Source organism: Equus przewalskii, chromosome 8 (assembly GCF_037783145.1).
Source record: "Equus przewalskii isolate Varuska chromosome 8, EquPr2, whole genome shotgun sequence".
In the NCBI taxonomy this organism is placed as follows: domain Eukaryota; kingdom Metazoa; phylum Chordata; class Mammalia; order Perissodactyla; family Equidae; genus Equus; species Equus przewalskii.
Window position 1 is genome coordinate 16,199,150 of NC_091838.1, and position 20,119 is coordinate 16,219,268.

The 20,119-nt window shown below is 41.0% G+C and overlaps 1 protein-coding gene and 1 pseudogene across 34 annotated transcripts in view; both read right to left on the minus strand.

Moving 5' to 3' along the window:
• Nucleotides 1–2,143, minus strand: part of LOC103547394 (small ribosomal subunit protein uS14-like) — a 38,131-nt pseudogene extending 35,988 nt beyond the window's left edge.
• SULF1 (sulfatase 1) overlaps nt 1–20,119 on the minus strand; it is a 193,084-nt gene that overhangs the window by 134,161 nt on the left and 38,804 nt on the right. For 6 of the 34 annotated variants that reach the window (XM_070630492.1, XM_070630475.1, XM_070630491.1 and 3 more), the window contains one exon: nt 8,361–8,455. The exons of 17 other annotated variants lie outside the window; for them this stretch is intronic. The gene's annotated coding sequence lies outside the window, so the exon portion shown is untranslated. Of the gene's footprint in view, nt 1–8,360; nt 8,456–17,125; nt 17,479–20,119 lie in introns of those variants that run through there. 11 more of the 34 variants (XM_008514548.2, XM_070630496.1, XM_070630488.1 and 8 more) reach the window with 4 other exon arrangements.

Sequence of the window (20,119 nt, forward strand, 5' to 3'; positions counted from 1 at the left end):
TTCTTTATGTGCTTGGTACACTGACTGTGTGTGTGTGTGTGTGCATGTGTGTGTGTTTAAGTGTATGGAATTATGGGCAGCCTAACATTATGGGAACTTATCTACTTTGTGCATTTTTGGATTAAAATTTCCAACAGTAATAACAATAGTTAACATGCATACAGCCCTTTACTAAGTGCTAGGCATTGTTCTGAGCCCGTCCTCCATACGGAATCACCTAACGTTGTAAACAGCTAAGCAAAGTCGGTGTTATTACTGGCCCCCATTTTTCAGATAACGACACCGAGGCACAAAGAAAGTAAGTTTCACAGTTAAAAAATGGCATAGAAGAGATTCAAACCCAGGCAGCCTGGCTCCCAGATTTGTGCTCCTAATCACTATGCTACACTTCTCTCACGCGCCACTGTCAATTAGCAAAAGAGAGAATTTTCCACTTTAGGAGGACAAGATCACCTTTGCTGGTGATAACTCTTGAACTTCTCCCAAAGGCTCCCTAAGTTAGGAAAGGCTCTTTATACATGACTCATCGCTGTGTACGTTTTTAGACATCCATGTAGGCCAATAGCTGAGGCGAGTTATTATCAGGTAGATGCATGCTCTTACTGTATACACGAGTCAGGGAGAAAAAAAATCAATGTTTTGATAGTCAGAATTATTTTTTTTTTTTTTTTTTTTTAAAGATTTTATTTTTTCCTTTTTCTCCCCAAAGCCCCCCGGTACATAGTTGTATATTCTTCGTTGTGGGTTCTTCTAGTTGTGGCATGTGGGACGCCGCCTCAGCGTGGTCTGATGAGCAGTGTCATGTCCGCGCCCAGGATTTGAACCAACGAAACACCGGGCCGCCTGCAGCGGAGCGCGCGAACTTAACCACTCGGCCACGGGGCCAGCCCCGATAGTCAGAATTATTGTCTGTCACATTGAGGAGTCGGTTGTCACTGGAATAGTTATTCATGCATACAGATACAAGTCACCCCCTCAAACTGTCTTAATAGTTCCATAACCTGAGAGAAAGCTCTTTAAACTAAGATGAACTTCCAGATGAGAAATGTAAATTACATTCCTCTCCTTTCACCCAGAAGGGACGTTTCAACACTTACAAACTACTAAGCTGATACTGTATCTGACATTTGAAAGAAATTCCTCTATAAATCAATGCTTCGGGGTGGAGAAAGCAACTAGAAAATTGACTATTTCCCTAGGAGAAAGGCAGTCTTCTGACAGCACTGACAGAGAGCAGAAGGATGTCACTTGTTGCATGTGGCCTCTGTCTGGTGGATGCAGATGACGGCAATTTCTCAACCCATTTCAGCGCACGACGGGAGCCGCTCAACAAGGTATTAAAAGCAATAGCACCCATCCTGGGTGAGTTAATCTTACACATCTTTTTTTCTAATCACAAAGATTATTTGGAGTCAATCCTTAGCTGAATTCCAACTCCAAGAATATAATACAGTACAGGGTATTTTTTTTCACTTCTCTTTTTAATGCTTCAGCCAGCAAAGATATTTCATTCTGAAGCTTTTCTTAAAATTGCACTGAATACATAGTTATAATCCGAGTGATTCTACGGCCTTCCTTCTTTGCAAAGCATTTTTGAATTTTTGCCAACCATCAAAAATACACATTGGGATTAGTTTACTGGCAGAGACATAAAACTACAAGAATAACGAGGGAGAAATAAGGTGCTGCGAATAGCACAGTCTGATGGGAACTGATGATTACCATGCAATTCCTTAGCCTTTTAATATCACAGCGATAGGAACAGGTTGTGTTTGAGTGGCTCCAGACATCTGCTCCCTCCAAAAGGACTTTCACATTCTTTACCAACAGCCCAGTGAGGAAAGTGGGACAAGCGCATCCTAATTTTGTAGAAAGTTACACAGTCAAAAAAAATGTCTAAAATGAGAACCAACTCTCACTGCAGTGTTCTTTGGACAGGAGAATTTTGGGAATAGTTATATTACGGCACACTTATCACCAGGAGAGAGACTCAAAATATCTGCCCCCCTACAGCACGGGCACTGACTGCTCTGAATGCTGCTGGTCCTTCTCCCGCGGTCACTGTGCACTGACGGGCATCATCATGCCCGGCTCGACCCGACTGCTCTGAATATTGTAGGATGGATTTAACCTGCTGGGGCATTCTTACTTTATGTAATAAAGACATTTTATTTATTATCTTTTTAAATTTTTTTTCTTTTTGAGGAAGATTAGCCCTGAGCTAACATCTGCTGCTAATCCTCCTCTGTTTGCTGAGGAAGACTGGCCCTGAGCTCATATCCGTGCCCATCTTCCTCTACTTTATATGTGGGACGCCTACCACAGCATGGCTTGCCAAGTGGTGCCATGTCTGCACCCGGGATCCGAACCGGCAAACCCCGGGACGCTGAAGCAGAATGTGCGAACTTAACAGCTGTGCCACCAGGCCGGCCCCTAATAAAGACATTTTAATGCAAAAAATGCATCAAATCTTTTTCTGGTAAAACTGCAAATGTAAATAATTTCAAAATTAATTTTATGGTGAATCCCATTGTAAGAAGCTATGCTTTGTTTTGCAAATAATGTATTTGCTTAAAGTAGCACGTACATTTTAGATGCTCTTGTCAACCGGCTATGGATAATGGCCTTAGACTTCTTTAAAGACTACTAGAAAACAAACAAAAGAAAATTAAACACTGTCTTGAAAACTTGGGAACTTCTGATGGTGCTGGCCATTTGTTTGGAAATATTTTGGTTACTTTTTTAGTTTTAAACCATTATTCTCTCTCAAAGGCCCTATAGACTAATTACTTTCCATTTAAAAATAAGCAAAGCAGGGCCTGGCCCAGTGTCTGAGTGGTTAAAGTTCTGCACACTCTGCTTTGGCAGCCCAGGTCACAGATTAGGATCCTGGACGCGGACCTACTCCACTCATCAGCCATGCTATGGAGGCATCCACATACAAAACAGAGGAAGACTGGCAATGGACGTTAGCTCAGGGTGAATCTTCCTCACAAAAAAAAAAAAAAAAAAAAAAATTAAAAAAATTAAAAAATAAGGAAAGCAGAAATCACTGAAGTTCATGTCAGAATCTGCCAAAAAAGGACTCCAAAATGTGCCTCTTTCCATTTTGATAGCCACAATCCACAGCAGCTTTCAAACACATTTGTTGCACATACATCACGACTTATTCTATACCCTAGATTACTACACAAGATTCCCTAGTAATTTGAGAGCAAAATCATAAAGTAAATACGAATTCCTACTGTAACCCAATTTTATTTTTACATTTTTGTATATTTCTACAAGAGAGAAGGACCTTGTCTTTGAATATACACATGCACCTGAAGACCAGTGGTTTACCAGAATTGAACATTGTTTGGCAAATTCTCAAACTGTAGATGCCAAAGTAAAAAGCCTACAGTGTTCCAATTCTACTGTTATGAATACTTGTGCAGCAAAAATATCCTCAAAAAAAAAGCCTCAGTCAATGACTTATTTGTTTTAAGCCTCATTAATGCAATAACAACAGAATCTTAATAACAGGATTTGACCCTATCACCTAATTATTCCACGGATGACTTCTTAGAAAATCTAACCTTCATTTGTAATTGTGATGCCCTCTTGTGAAATCTAAGCAGATGAATGAGGTTAAATTAGGACACCATTGAGCGAAGGGACCTAAAATTGAATATATCTGCCACCAGAGGCAATAGGAACTCAAGACCGCCACAGATGAAACGCATCCTCTGTAAGGAGAACTAATCAGTCCTATAAATGCCCTAACATGGTACAAGGCAGTATTTCTCACCAGGAAGTGCCAACTTTCTAGTGAGAAATATATTCCATCTTAACTTCAGGATGCTGTTCAAAATTATTCTACAAAAAGCACCAATTTAAAACATCTGGCCCGACACCCAGTGGTGCAGTTGCCTTCTGTTTCTTGAAATTCACTGTGTTCTTAGAATCTGGACAATTTTTCTGTCCTAAAATGTGACTTAGCGATCTTGAACAAATGTTGTGGGTCTAGTGTGCGCCATTTTGGCACTGGAGGGAACGATCCTGCCCTTCTTATCTGTCTTTGAGATGTCTTGGGGGCTACCTTAATGTGAGTAGGGCCTTAGAGTCTTCCTAAGAAGCGTCACCACAGAGTAATCTCCTGTAACACTTATAGTTCCGGGCAAAGAACAAGACCGTTGTGTGTGACCTGATTTCATTTCAGTGACTGTCCCAGTAAAGAATGACATCATCCCTTCCTTTTTTCTAGGTCTCCACTTGTGTCCCTGTCCCCAAGCCCCCATCCTCACCATAATTAAACTGCTCTCCTCCCCACTCTCCACTCCTCACCCCCAGGGGAACAGCGATTTTCCTCTTAACTTCCTGCCTGAATGGGTCATTATGGCAAGAGCAAAAGGTTTTCCTCCGGTCGGTCAACACCCCTGGAGTTTGCTTCCTCGTCATGTTAGACAAGGCACTAGTCTGTTGGCAGTCAAAACATACTGAGAGGGCCATCTGTTGGGACAGGTCTCAGTCAGCTGAGAATGGAGAGGAGCCAGCTAAGGGCGGCACAGCCTGATGGGCACAACGGTTCTCATCCCATTGGAGTCTGGTATTTTCTTGAAATACAAACTCATTGGCTTTAACGATGTACTGCCAAAACAGATCCATTTAACTATGGACATACATGTGTGCATATTTGTATACTTGTACATAGCAATACTTGCTTTCTCACTTAAAATTGTACTAAAGACTCACGTGTGAAAATATTTAGTTTCAGGGGGATGAAAGGATGATAGAGGAGAAGACTCTAGCATAAAAACTGGCATTAGAATGGAACCAAATACAGCGGCTGTGTGAAGGAAGGTATTGATTGTGTTTTTTGAGTGTTATCTTTTATATGGAAAAAGCAAAATCAACCGATAGATCCCACATCCATGTAATGGAACATGATGCACTGATTTAAATTATGAACTATGAAAACAATGCAGAAACCATAAATTGTTTTGATATAAAGGTAATGGAAAAAATCAGAATAAAATTGTGCATTCTCCATGTTTTCAATTATGTAAAATATTAGGTAGTGCCATATGAAATTGCTACTTTTGTAGGTCAAAAATAGTCAAATGGGAGCAATTTTCCATGATTCCACATGGCATAAATTCATACAGAAAAGACTTAACATCTTAGGTTAAGTGTGTGTTCTTTTTAACTCAAAAAAATTCATAATAGGTAGCTATTATATTGTTTTTACAACAAATACATTATTTTAACTGACATTAGGATTCTCTGTGATAAACTGCCCCTTTAATGAGAAATGTTAAGGGTAAGAGTGATCACAAAGGAGAAGAGTCTGCTTTTTAGCAACCCCAAATTCAAATCTTTATATTCCGTAGCAAGCTTTAAATGCTTATTGGAAACCAAGATGAGAATAATTTTAGCGGTGTTTAGGGTCCACATCTGAAATTGATGGCTTGAAAAGATGTAGTTTACTATTACAGTCTAGGGACAATTTTCAGAAATCACTTAAAATTAAATTAACGTGTCGAACATAACTTAAATAATTAAAGTAACATATGAAAAACTAAAGTGCCAGGAGGCACAGCTAGTGAATGCTTATGATAAAATTTTCCATCCCAAACAGGCAGCAACAGGGCTAGGAAAGGTCTTACTTTCCTTACAAACAACATAGTCGCTGTTCTAAGTTATCCCATCTGTGTGCACCAAACCTTGTCTGACAGCGCAGTTTTGGAGTCCAGAAGGTACAATAGCGGCCATTCAGATTTTGGCAGGTGTATCTCAAGCTGAAAACCAGGCTGCACAAAAATAACAGCCTGTTCCACAGGTGTGAACATTTTTGACAAGAACACTCAATATCTCCCTCAAGCTGTGAAATTTAATTGTCCTTTTGGTGTCTTATTATATGTGAATACAACCTATCTGTCCTTGGAACAGGAAAGAATCTTCTGGCAATCAGATAGTCAGGAGACACTTGGGCAGTTTCTGAGATTTGCTTATAACATCTCCTGGTTCTGTTTCTTGCATTATGTATTTTGGAGGCGATGCCAAGCTCAATGAACTGCATGTAAACAGTTCTTAAAGCTGGAAAAATATTAAATGAGAGAACTTTATACCCAGATGTCATGAGCAGAGAGGCAATCAAAAATACACAGGGCAGCATTTTGAAACCCCAAGGCCCATTAGAGTGGTCATTATTTTATAAACCTCATTCTCTGAGCACACACAGAAAGGACTAATTTCTTTCTATAAAATTTACCAGATGGGAAGATCGTGGATATATGAATACAGATGTAGTGGTGGGAAGTGACTCAGCTACCTATCGCATCCAGCTCAAATGATGGATAAGGGGGGGCAGAGATCGCTGAAGGTGTCAGCTGGTCAGACTGAATTTGAATTTTCCAGTCCAAAGATGGAAAAAGCAGACTGAAGCCTGCTGACGCAGGGGGTCCACAGATTTTTAAGAAATAAGTATCACGCATGTTAAATTTGAGGAAATGATTCTAACTTGATCCAATGTTAAACACTTTCTATTTTCTCATAATAAGGATATGCTGAGAAATGAAAAGGATATAATGCTTAAAGTGGTGAAATTACCCATTAAAAGGAGACAAGTGTAAAATGAAAGATTACTGGCCAGATAATAAACAACATGGCATCCCAGAAAAGTGGCCTCTTCATAGAGCAAAAGAAACGAAGACAGATGTTTTGAGAAATCAGGGCCTCAGTCATCTCTTGAGAAGATAAAAAGTGACCTCTGGTGTTAAGGGTTTTCCAGCCTCTTCTACAGTTAATATACATATATATATATATATATATATATTTTTTTTTTTGGTGAGGAAGATTGGCCCTGAGCTAAGAGCTATTGCCAATCTTCTTCTTTTTGCTTGAGGAACATTGTCACTGAGCTAACATCTGTGCCAATCTTCCTCTGTTTTATGTGAGATGCTGCCACAACGTGGCTTGATGACTGGTGTTAGGTCTGCACCCAGGATCCAAACCTGCAAACCCTGGGCTGCTGAAGTGGAGTGCGCAAACTTAACCACTACGCCACCAGGTCAGCCCCTAGAGTTAATTTTGAATGGTGTGATACTGAAGCCCAACCTCTTTCTTTCCTATAGGAAAAGTGATGCAAGGGCTGGACGTTCACAAAGATAAGGTTTGGCAAACTGACTCAAGAAGATGAAGAATTCTTAAGAAGTCACAGTTCCAGTGTGTACTGAACTTATTCTTAAAGAGATAACTTTTTTAGTTTCTGTTTTGGAATATTTTCCTTTCCTGTTTGGAGTTTTGAAATCAGGAGATCTAAACCTCAATTTTTCTTCTCTTAGTGTTGATTTAGCTTATGCATAACCAGCATCCAACACATTACTGGTGATACCCGAGACCACCTGCAGACAAAGCTCCGAGAATTATAGAAAGACTGCTAACGCTCATGATTTTATGTCGATCCCAGTTTCCCATACACTTCCAGCCATTTCCCTTCGTTGCTTGCCATTGGTAGTATGAAGACAAAATACTGAATTCTGTAAGTATTCGAAAGAGAAGCTGGACAAATCAGTCCTCAAAAGACGAACCTGAAATTCAGGCCAGCCTTGAAGATTTTGTTCTGTTTTGTTTCTGTGAGGTTCATGAGCTGTGTGGTGATTACAGGACTTCTTCCAAGCCAACGTGGGCCAACACAAAGCTTAGAAGGAAAATCAAGCAAAGGGCAATGATTTTGAAGAGCTGCAACTTGAAACCAAGGGGAACTCAACAGTTTCCAATGCTTTAGTTCTGGATGGGGATGGAAGGGGACAACTTTCAATACTGGCATTTGAGAAAGGCTCACGGGGGTGGGAGCTCATATAAATCAACACTCCTAAGAATGTTTCTGTAACCAATGTTGTATTGCTGAGGTGGGTCTCCGAACTCTCCCCGGCCCCACAAAACTCTTGCCACTGGTATTTATCTGTCCAAGGCAAGAAACTGTGAAGGCAAGCTGCGAACGAGAGGGGTGACATCTGTACAGTTTTCACTCCCGAGAATGTGGATGACTGAGCGTAACTGGTCTGCCATTCAATGTCCCTCTAATTCTGAACAGCTCATGACATATTGATAAAGTTACCTGATTCTTCAAATACCCATTTTTCAGATGGTTCTTTTGTCATTCTGGGAGACTATTTTCATGAAATGGCTCTGTCACATTCAAGACCCCTGTAGCTCTCTCAGCCAAGAAGGATGAGAGTGCTACAGGACTATTGATGACTCAGTTTCTTACAATTCCCCATCGGTGCAATGTCCCCCTCTCCAAGTGTCATGGAGTGCTCAGGTTTAATTAGTGCCTTGGTTTAATTAACCAAGAGATAAATATTTGATATGAGTACCTTTGAAGATTTCTTGCAATTACTCTGTCTTGGAGAACCTGCGTGTCATTTGCCAAATTCACCTTCTTCAGAGGATGCTGGCTAGCTGTCAGTGTCTACAATGGAGGAAAGCATAAGCGTCCTCAGTTGCTTTTTATCAGTGATTTATCTTTCAGATGCTGCCCTTTCACAGTTCAAAGGAGGACATCATTAGGAATAATATTCTCCAAATTTCACCCAGACTGATTTTCTTACAATCACTCGCAAGAGACTTCGAAGCATTGTGGGTAATGCGCTCCTTTTGTAGCAGTTTCCATTAGACTCTCTTTTCATCAAGGGAAAGACTTTCCATTAGATTCATTTCATATTATTCTTTGACTGGATATCATAAAATCACTAAAGAAGAGTTTCTTTGTCAAAGTTTACAAAGTATTCCAAGTTTAAAAGTTGAGTGACGTCTAATTTCAGGTTATGAGACCTATTTTAAAGGAAAAGGTGCTGAATCATAAAATATTCTGAAGGTGCTGCCAGCTATTATCCGATGAGTAGCAAAGTAAGCACTTTCAAGTGGTGAAGTTTGTTTCTATTCTGCATTTACGAAAGTTGAAAAATAAGTGACTAAAATCAACTTAGATACTTTGAATAAGAGGAAACACCCATTTTAATGCATTAAGTATCTTTTGAAGCAATCTTGCTGCCATGAATAGCACAGCACATTTTAACATATACATATTACATATAAATATGGATATGATATGTAAGATAGGAGAGGAAATGTAAGAGAGAGATATATATATTATAAGGAAATATAAGATATATGAAATATAAGAATAGGAAAATGACACACACTATTTAGCAACTCAAATTCCCTTTATATGTAAAAAACATTTCTCTTGCCGTGTAAATATTAAAGCATTTCATTTGGAGCTTTCTTAGCTCTTCACTGGTGAATACAACTGTATGTTGGTATACATAGAGGGGAAGCTCAAAGGCAATGGGTGTAGATTAATTCGCTCAATACAACAGACCTCGAATCTCTCCTTGTTCTGAATTGGCCCTGGTGATTCCGGGTAAACGTGGGCAGTCCCTGGACCTTCTCTCTGTTCGGAAAACTTCCCTCTTGCAGCGAGCTTGCTGCAGCCCGGCCTCGCTGGAGCTGGCCGCCTTGGAGCTGGCCTGTTGCTGCAAGACTTTCCTCCCACACCACCCTTATCATGGCTCTTGCCATTCCCGACAGGAGCTCAGCTCCTCCACCCCTTTCGGCCGCCCTCTGTCATCTGGCACACCCAGCCCAGTCAGCCTTTGGCCACTGCCCTGTGCTTCCATTCTGGGAGTTGGTGAGTTTTTACATTCTCTGTTTCCATGTCTCTGAGAGCATTACAAATTATATAAGCATCATGCAGATGTCCACTTCTTCAATGTGTTCCGAGAGGACATATAAATGTTTACGTTTAGGATTAGGCACGGTACCTCGTGATCTCCTGAAGAAAAGTTAACGTTTGAACGTGACGCTGTAAGTATCTGGTTGTGGTCATGCTGGCATAGCCTAATGTCAAAATAGCAACACCCTTTCTGCAATTATTGTGAATCTACTACTGGGAGCAGCAGACCCTGGAATTCGATGCCTGAATTCCAGGCGACAGTTTTCATTGGCTAGGTGACCTTGAGTGAGTTACTTAATTTCTCTAAGCCTCAGTATCCTCCTCTGAAAAATGAGGATTAAACATAGTATCTGCCTCATAGGGTTGACGTGAGGATTACATGTGAGCATCCATGTAAAAAATTTAGAAGAGTATGTGGCACATTACAAGCGTTCAATAAACACTGGCAACCATTATCACTTGTGTTGAATCTTTTTTAGCTGGTAATAAAGATACCACTTCCCTTGCAGGGGTAACTTGCAATCAGAAGACATTTTCATGGAATAAGACCAGAGCTTTCATAAAGTTTATCAACGAAGACTTTGATTTGTCATCATTAAAACAATAATGTGTGGGAGAATAATATAATAATTTAATTGCCATAGGCTATTAAAGAGAGAACAGAAGCAGCCTAAATACTCGCTTGATATGTGTATGCACGTGAGTCAACCATTTCCTGCTGTGCTGTCTGAAGTTTTATTTGCCAGAACAGAGTAAGGCCACAGGATGACTGAGCCACCACAGTGCTCAGTTCCATGGTCAACACCCCAGTGGGATCCTTTCTTCCTTTACATGTGCTAACTTGCAACAATTCATTATAAATAGGCATAGTACTGAATACGCCATAGATATTTTTTATTAAAATGTTTCTTTCCTACTTTTTTTTTTTTACAATTTCATTAATGAACACTTGGTTAAAGTGAATTGATTCTTTAGTTTCAGCAAAACAGTATGATCTGGCAAACAGAATTAATATTATTAATTTTAAACTAATATTTCCAGTCTAATCTATAGAATATTATTGGTTTTGTTTATATTTAATTAGCAACTTACTGTGGATTTTCAGTGATATAAATATAACTTTATTATCGTGGATTTATAGTTATATAAATATAATTAAATTAATTCGTAACCAGTTTTTCGGGGGGTGCTTATTTCAGTAACATTTTAGTACATAATAATGTAAATCCGTACTGGGGATCCACAGTCCATTACTTAGCTTGACAAATGCTTCTGGGCAGCCCCCATCAGCCTGATCTCCTCAGGGTCCTAGCCATGAGACCCTCTCCATGCTTCCATTTCTACTAGAAAAATCCACCTTTCTTCCCTCCACATATTAAAATTCTAAGCACCCCTCTGGGATAAGCTGAAATTCCATTTCCTGACAACCTCAATTTTCATAGATATCTCTCAGCAGAACTCCTACAACACTTAAAATCTGTGCCACACAATGTAGCATCTAGTTATATAGTCTCCACTGTTGCTGCTGCCGCCTACATGGGTGATGGTCTCATCTCTCCAGCCAGGTGTTAAGATTCCTAAGTGTGAGGATTGTATCTCAAGCTTGGTCTACATTTTATATGCTAATCATAACGCGGTCCTTGGTAACTACCATGCACTAGTTGAGCATCGCTGTATAGTCAGGATCTGAGTCACATATTGATCTTTGATTTGTTGTGGAGTTCATTCAAGTTTCGGTCAAAAACATCTAATCCGAGACCCTGAACAATTCCTGAAGAAAGAACAAATTGTCAGCCCACAGTCCTGAAGTTGGGCCACACAAACATGCATGGAGCAGCGAAGCATTGGCCTAGCCCTGGTCATTTTGACCTCTTCTTTTCTTAAGCCAGACTTATGATACGTCTTTTTCTTAAGTCAGATCTATGCAGCGACTCAGCATAAGACTGAGTTGCGTGTGTGTGTGTGTGTGTGCGTATGTACAGAGTGAGAGCTCATGAGTCTCAGTTTCTCTGTCTTAAAATAAAAGGATAAGATTGGAAGACTTCCAAAATCTCTTCCTGTTTTAAAATTCTACAAAATGTTGGCATGTATGCCCATTAATTTGACATGAACATCCACAAATAGGTGTGGGTGTGCACCAGAATTTCACCTGCTGATAATATGTTGGGAGGTTAAGCCTGATGGTTTAAGAGCTGTACTTGAAAAGTTTGGTTTGGCTCCTCTCTCCATACCAGCGTGTTATTGCACTTAGCACTTACGAATCCACGCTATAAAGTAAGTAGATGATTGAGCTGAACTCTCTTGGCTCTCTCAGTTGTTCAGAAACTGAGCTGCATTTCCTGGCTCTCAAGTTTCGTAAACTCATCAGATTTTGCTACAGAGAAATGCCATTAAAATAACAGTCCTCAGTGGAAAACACTAACACCATTCATAGTTAGTGAAATGCTGAACCAGTAACTGATATTTTTAAACCATGAATTGGAGGCATTTTTCTATACTGTACACATAGAGACATATACCCATTTAGATAGATGTGTAAGGGAAATGTTTATTTTTCTTAGGCAGTTGTCCTTCGATCATCTCCTGAAAGTGGCCTCAGTCCTGTTGCTGATGTGCATTCTGTCGCCGCTCCCTTCACCTTGGAAAGCAATAACGGGTTCCAAACTGCTTTCCCTAAGGAGTCGTTGGAAGGTCCAAAATATCCTCATTAGAAAACTTGTGCTGAAGCACACAAATCTTGCCATTGTAGATGGTGCACGCATGTGGGACTATTACTTCATGCACAATGACATGAGACCAGAAAACATGCAAACAGGAAGCCAAACCCAAGAGAGAGTTGGGGAACTTCCAGCTTTCTGTGGAGTACAGAAACGAAACAAAATTCAACAATATTCTGGACTCAGGTGTCTGGGAGACTGCACAGCTGCACGCTATCCACTCTTCAAACACTGCGTAGGAGAGCACAGTGGCTCAGGCAGCACCCAGCCTGGAGTAAATCATTATGTCAGCAAAGCCAAAAAGATTGTGAAGTTGTAGCACTTGCTTATGCAGCCAAGACTTTAAATGGCTTGAGTAACCTACAAGCGGAATGGCCAGCACCATATATGGAAGTTCAGTATATTCTTCATCCTTTAATTGTGCTAATGGGAATTCCCCCAAATATATCTTGTTCCTTCTTTAAATCATAAACTTTCCCATGATGCAAGCTCATCTTATTCTAAAGTATATATCTGGTGATTATTTTGTATAACTGAGATAGTAACTATTCCTTTTTGGGACTCCTCATTTTTCTTTTTTTTTATGGCGGAAGCATTTTAGCAAAAATAGAAAGCTTTTTCATCATTTCAAAAGCCAAAGATAATTTCTGAAGTTTGGGGAATTTTGAAGTAAGCCATCAGAAGCCAGATGGAATTCAGATTATAACCAAATACTATCTTTCTGATGAGTGATAAAACTCTTTATATTTAGAGGTGGAAAAAAGCTTCTTAAATCTGTTTTTAAATGCGTTGATACAGTTTACAAACCAGAAAGAAATATTAAACCACTTCGTGAGACTAGCCATGAAGTCTGCGGCCAGGCCCCTTTTGTAAGAAGTGGTATTTGCTCTGAAGTGTTCAGGTGGGGCAAGAGCTCAGAAATCCAGGAAATCCGATCGAAGCTTTGCCATAGAAGATTACGTGCTGAGTGTAGAAAGGGTGAACGGGTATAAGAAACCTAAGGTTATCAAATAATCAGACCTCAAAGACTTAAAACGTCACAGCTTCCTGTCTGCCAATCAGATTGTTTTCTATTCATTCTAAATCTTAAAATTCCTCTAGTTGTCATCTTTCAAAACTTTAAAAATGCTACTCACCTCTCCTTTCCAATTACACACCATTCAAACATATGGGAAGAACTCCTCGCTCACACTGAAAGGAGGAAATAGTTGTAGGCTAAGTAATGGCTGGGTAGGAAATAACCTCCTTTGCTTTCGTCTTAGAAATGACCTCCTTTACTCTAGTCTCTGAGGGGTCCCCCAATTCAAGGGAAGGCAAAAACTCCTAAGGAAAGGGCTGCTTCCTGCTGAAGAGTATAAATTCTTTATGAATCTGTGTTCTTTATTCATAAGCATTCTACTAGCCCACAGATCTTTTTTCTAGTCTCTGCTCATTTCTGAAGGCTCAGAGGAAGTACGAATTTCTCTTTTTGAGGGTATACACCGTAATTGGCAAGACTGCCCTAGACATGGCCTTCCTGTTGAAAAGTTAATGGGAAAACAATCCACTCAACAGCAGAAGATGCGGATGAAGGCTCAGGGCCCAGTGAGCCCAGATCCTAGCATTTCTTAGAGGCACTGAGCATAACAGGGAGAGGCCAGTCTCTATGTCTCTCCTCAATGTTTCCAAGAAAAATCTGGCAATTTTATACTTTCTAAAAATCTATTTTTATTTTTACTTAATGCTGCAGTCTAACCTCTTACTGACATCACAACCCAACATTACCCTAACTAACTCAATCTTCTATAAACTTGTACCTTTCTTGTTTTATGGTATTCTATAAATTTCTCAATTCCAAAATTCCAGTTGCTCAAGCCTAAAACAAATACGATAGACATTTCCTTTTCTTTCATTCCCTTCATTCACCCCAAGTTGAGAATGTTCCACGGTCTAAATATCTCTGGAATCCATGCCCTATTGTCCACCTACACGACTCAGGCCCTCAGCATTGTCTACTACAACTTGTATACTATGCGAGTCTTTTAATTGGCCTCCCAGTGTGTAGTATTGTCATCCCTTAGGCCTTTGCCCAAACCACCCTCCATACCAGATAGTAGATGATCTGTATAAAATCTTCCTAAAACATAAAGCACATCTACTCTATGCCTTCTCAATCCCAAGCAAAGTCCTTCCTTGTCTCTCCATTGATTAAAGAGTAATCCTGAAAGTGCCAGACCTGGTGAGTTAAGGAGCTTGTGCTACCTGCTTCCATGATGGAAATGGGTTTGCTACAAACAAACAAAGTCTACTGAACCAAACAATGTCTTAGTGATGTAATTGACTTACACTTCAGTCCAAGCTTCCATATTGATGTGAACCTATAAAATAAACTTTTTTCGGATCTTGAGCTGGTCCATGCACCCGTTTGAGTTTCACTAGAGTAACAGATCCAAATGTCTCAGCAGAAGCACCAGAATATCTGTGATTGGGCCCCTGACTAAATGTCTAGCCTCCCTAGATTCAACACTCTAGCACCAGTTGAAACCAGTTCCCATCCCCAGAATTTCTCACATTTTCTCTCTCCAATGCTCTTTCCCTCTGGAATGTCCTCCCACACCTCCTGCTGATCCTTTAAAAGGCACACAATCAACACCCTTTCTGTGACAGTTCCTTTGACTTTCCCTAGGAGAGGATCACCCTGGCCTCCATTCTGTCACTTCTGTTTTCGCACGTACACTGTTAAGAAAATTATCTGCTGTTTTGGTCTGTTTCCTTAGAGTGTGAACTCTTCTAAGGCACGATAATAATCTTATTCATCTTTGTATCACTAGTGCTTAGCATAGTATGCAATACATAGTAGATGCTCAATAAATGAACAGAACCAAAGATGAAAAAAAACAGAGAGAAATGGAAAAGCCCTAAAATTGACTGGAACATTGCTATTTTCAGACATTGTGCCAGACATTTTACATATATTATTTCCTTTTAGTCCTTTCAACAATACTCTCCTTGGGGTAAGAAGTATTGGTCTTATTTTACAGATGTGAAACCAGAGGCTAAAAATCTTAAAGAACTTGCTGCTGGTCATATGACCAGGTAATGGTAAAACCCAGCCTCAGAATTTTCTACTGTGATTGAGTAGGCCTTTGAGGCTAATGTTGAGATTATGTGGCTGATCTTTGTAATTGAATTAGCTAGAGTATAGAATTTAGTGTTGACAGATCATTTTTAAATTTAGGGGTAAAAACAGCTAGAATCCGGTCTCATTTTCAACTTTAATTATGGCCTTAGAATTCCTTAGAAGCCACAGAGAATTTTAAGTAGAAATGTCATTTAAAGGAAATCTTAAAAATAGACATAATTTTATAATGTTTTCCATGTTTATTGAATAAATAATGAACAAATAGCTCTACTGCATTCTGAAATTTGATATGAAATCTTTTCACTTGGGTCATTTTGGATGTTACACTATCATGTAAAATACTGAACACTAGATAGATATAACAAATGTAAGAGTGCAGGATAATTAAATATATGTATTTACATATTGTACATATTTAAATACATATATTTAATTATCCTAAACTCTTCCATATATGTGTGTATATATACACACCTGTATATATACACACACATACACAGGTATACATACACACTGTACATGGTTTTCACATCTGTTTATCTAAAGATAAAAACAACCAAGCTCAGTGTGTTAATCAGGGCACTTAACGGCATTAAATGTAAGAGGGCTTTCTTTTCTACACTATTGTCAATTTATATTTCTTAGTTTCCTTACTTGAAATAAAGACAGTAATTTTCTACATCTCGTAGCGCAGCAAGTTATAACCATGGTTTTATAAATGCAAATTGTACAACTACCCAAAATAGAACTTTATATTGGTGGCTTATTCAATTAGTAAATCCTACTTTCCACGTGTTCAGCAATTGTATCTTTCTTAGTGTTATTCTAGAGTTTTAAATTCACCTTTCTTGAAAGACAATTTCTCAAAGCAACGAGCATCATCGCTGAGAAAAATACTGCTAACTCAGCATTCTTTACACAAACGTTGTTTAATAACAGAGCTTTGGGTTTCGCCTGTGCTTAAGAAGTTAGTGTCCATGTTCCTTTAACATTTACACTCTTCAGCTGTGCAGTGAAAAACTTACAATTCACATATCCACTATAGTTACCGGGTTTTGCAGAGTTTACAGAAGCCAGCGCAAGTTTCAAGCCTGCACTGAAAGATGGGATTTATTTCATAGTGTGAAAAGAAACTTCCAACAGTTACATTTGCCTGAAATTATGAGCACGGGAAGCAGAGAAATTGAAGACCAAAGTTGTGGCATCAGTTTCTCACTGCCTAACAAGCCAGGTGAATAACCAGAGCTCCACTCCCGGGTGAGCGCATGTGTGTGTGGGTGTACAACAGTCAGACAGGACTAGGATGCAGTGAAAGTGGCCCATTTCGGCACCTCTCCTGGGTGCTATTTTGCCAAGTGAATTATCAACAGAAACCTCTTTCCTCTCCTATTATTTTTAGGAGGAACCCCATTGGGTGGAGGACTTTGGCCAGAAACACACTTTCCATCACCTAAGATTCTGAATGAGGGAAACGATTCTAATGAATAACTAATATGAAACGGACAAGGGCAGTAAGGAAAGTTTGCTTCCTTCCTTTTTAAAGCAAAAGCAGAGCATCGTACTTACAAAAGCCGCCTTCGAAATCTTCTCTAGAGAACAAGCTCTGGGAACTGGGAGCGTGCAGAGGAGCAGAGATAAGGTGGCAGCGGGACTTCCTTCCTCCTCCTGAGGGCGAGGGTCATTGTTCCTTATCTCCGCTGACCTCCGAGACGCGGGGGGCCAGGAAGGCCTGGCCTCTGACCCTCCCTGCCCTCCCTCTGGCCTCCGCGCCTCGGCTTGGGGTTTCCTATGTGCCGCTAAAGCCGCCCGGCCCGCCACCGCCACCGGCCCCGAAGATGCATTAGGGACTGTCTGCGAAGTGCTTGCAAGATGAAGCGGGTTATATAAGCCCGCGTATTATTATCATCACACACCCCCGTAGAACCAGGGCTGCCAGACAAACAAAAGGCAGTTCCAAGAAGAGGAGGAGCAGAGGCAGAAGTTACACCGGGGGTGAATTTCGGGACACTGCTGAACTGACTGGAAAAAAAAGGCAACTCAATATGTGCATGCAAACCTCGGCAAACAAACAGTGCGCTGCAGCTGGCCGGCCGGCGAGGGGAAGGCTGGGTGGGTGAGAGGGAGGCGGGGGCAGGACCGGCGGGAGGGCAGTCCGGGTTTCCAGGCCTGCGGCTCCAGCTCCCCCCTCCCCGAGCGCCCGGCACAGTAGCTGCCTGTGGCAGGATGGAGTGGATGAGGAAGATGTGGTATTTGGAAAGGCAGGCGTTCCAGAGACCAAGTGCTCAGTAAACACTGATGTTTCTGCGACTCGGACCAGGTGCTTCTCCTGCTTCTCTTTATTCCTGGTCTCTTGTTTTCCTAAGGATGATTTGTAGGGAGTTCCCTGTGCCAGGGCCGAACCCTCTATTTTAATCCTCTATTTTAAATCTCGCTGCTCTTTTCTCTGTGGGAGCCACGAACCGAGCCGGAGGGTTCTTTCCCAGAGATTGGGGTGGAGAAAGTTCTGATTCACCCTGAGCACGAAACCCGCTGCTGCCCTCCCTCCCGCACTTGCTACCTCCTATTTTCTTTAGGTGATTATTATCCTGCCCCGCTCCCGAAATGGCTCCCCAACATGTCAGGGCCTTCCTCATCCTGGCATTCGAAGCTTCCGTGTGTCTCCACACTCATTTCCCGCCTCCCATCTGGCCCTCACCTCACCTACCCACCACATTAGAATATGAATCACTCTCTAAAGTTGGCCTTTCAGTTCCCTCACTTCCTCTCCTTACTCACATCCTCCTCCTCCCCCTGGAATGTCCACACTTCCGTTCCCTTCAAAGTTCAGTTCAGATCCCATCTTCCCGACAAGCCTTCCCAAATTTCCCCCTTTCTCCCTATTGACTTGGCTTCTCTGTTGGAATGCATGTGTTATCTGGCTTCCTGGGTTTGGGACCTTGTGTGGTTCTCTGGGGTGGCCTGGGACCAGGGGCCTGGGTGAAGCAGCTGCTGAATGAGTGTTGGCCGATCTTACCTGGGTCATCAGTCTTGGAGTGAAAGGGCCTGTGGAACCTCCATGGGCTCAGCTGAAAGCCGCCATGTGGTGGCAAGGTGTTGATGTTGGAGCTGTGGCTTATGAGGCAATAGGCTTATGAGGGTTTGTGACGGCCTTTGCTTTTGTGTATGTGTGGAAATTTCCATAAATTAAAAAAAAAAAAAAAGGGCCAGCCCTGGTGACCTAGTGGTTAAGTTCAGTGCGCTCCACTGCAGCAGCCCGGGTTCGGTTCCCGGGTACTGAACTACATCACTGGTCTGTCAGTGGCCATGCTGTGGTGGTGGCTCACATACAAAAAGAGGAATATTGGCAGTGGATGTTAGCTCAGGGCGAATCTCCCTCAGCAAAAAACAAAAAGAGAAAGCTTTATAAAACGTGGAGAGGAGAGTCTAAACTTTACTTGAGTCTGCGTCCATTAGGGCCTAAAGTTCATGAGGATAACAGGAATGCTGGCATTCCTGAGCCTCTGCTACGGCACATTAGAGGGCCTATAAAATGGAGCTTACTTAACAGAATGCTGGGAAAATTCCCAAAAGGTGAGATATTCAGAACTCACAGACTTCTAGGATGCATTTTATGGAGGAACTCCTCCACTATTGAAAGAATGCAGGCTATCATAACAGCAGCTCAAAAACGAACAATGGCTCTCTGGTGAATTGTTTTATGATACACGGTGAAATACAGAACATGAGCCATCAGGTACTGAATTTCTTGTGGTTTAGTATTAGCATGTTCTTAATGACATTTCCCCTATTATTCTTTGGTGAAAGCAACGTGCTTTAAATTCCGTCTGTGGTGGTTGGATCAACCATGGTGTCATTTAAAAGACTTGGGGTGTGTCCACACAGTACACCGTCTCCACTGCATACAGAATGTTCAGTGAATTAGAAGAATTTTCCCACCTCCGTTAATTTGGAAGAATAAAAACCAATTCAGGTTCAAAAGAGCAACTTTAGCCTCAAGTTCTTGAAGTTTTTAGCTTCAGAAATGACAGAGGTCTCATTGTAATTTAGGGGTTCAAGTATAGGATCTTCCCTCATTTTGTTCTGCTCAAGTCAGAGCCATAACAGTTATTATAGCTACCTTTCCTGAGTCCCTACTAGGTTTCAGGCACTGGGTAGATGCTTTACATGCCTTCTCAACCTAGCAATTGTGCTAAAATAGAGCTCTTTTATCTTTACTTTACCGATGGGAAAACTGGTCATACAGCTTAGGAAGTGAAAGAACTAGGATTTGAACCTAAGTCTGTCTGACTGCGTAGTCTCTGATTTTTCCATTCTGCTGAAAATTGGAAGGAACCTTAGATAGTATCTCTTCTGCTGGTTTTCAAGCTGGGTTCCAAGAAGCCTTAGGCTTTCATGGAAGTGATTCGGGAATCTTGGGGGAGGGGTGGAGCAAATGTGGGGGCGGGGCAGGTCAATTGGGCTTAGGCTCCATTCATTGGATTCAAAAAGAGCTTCATTTCTATCTGTTTTATAGGGTGATTTTAGATTTTGTTTGAAACAAGGGTTTTACTAAAAAAAATA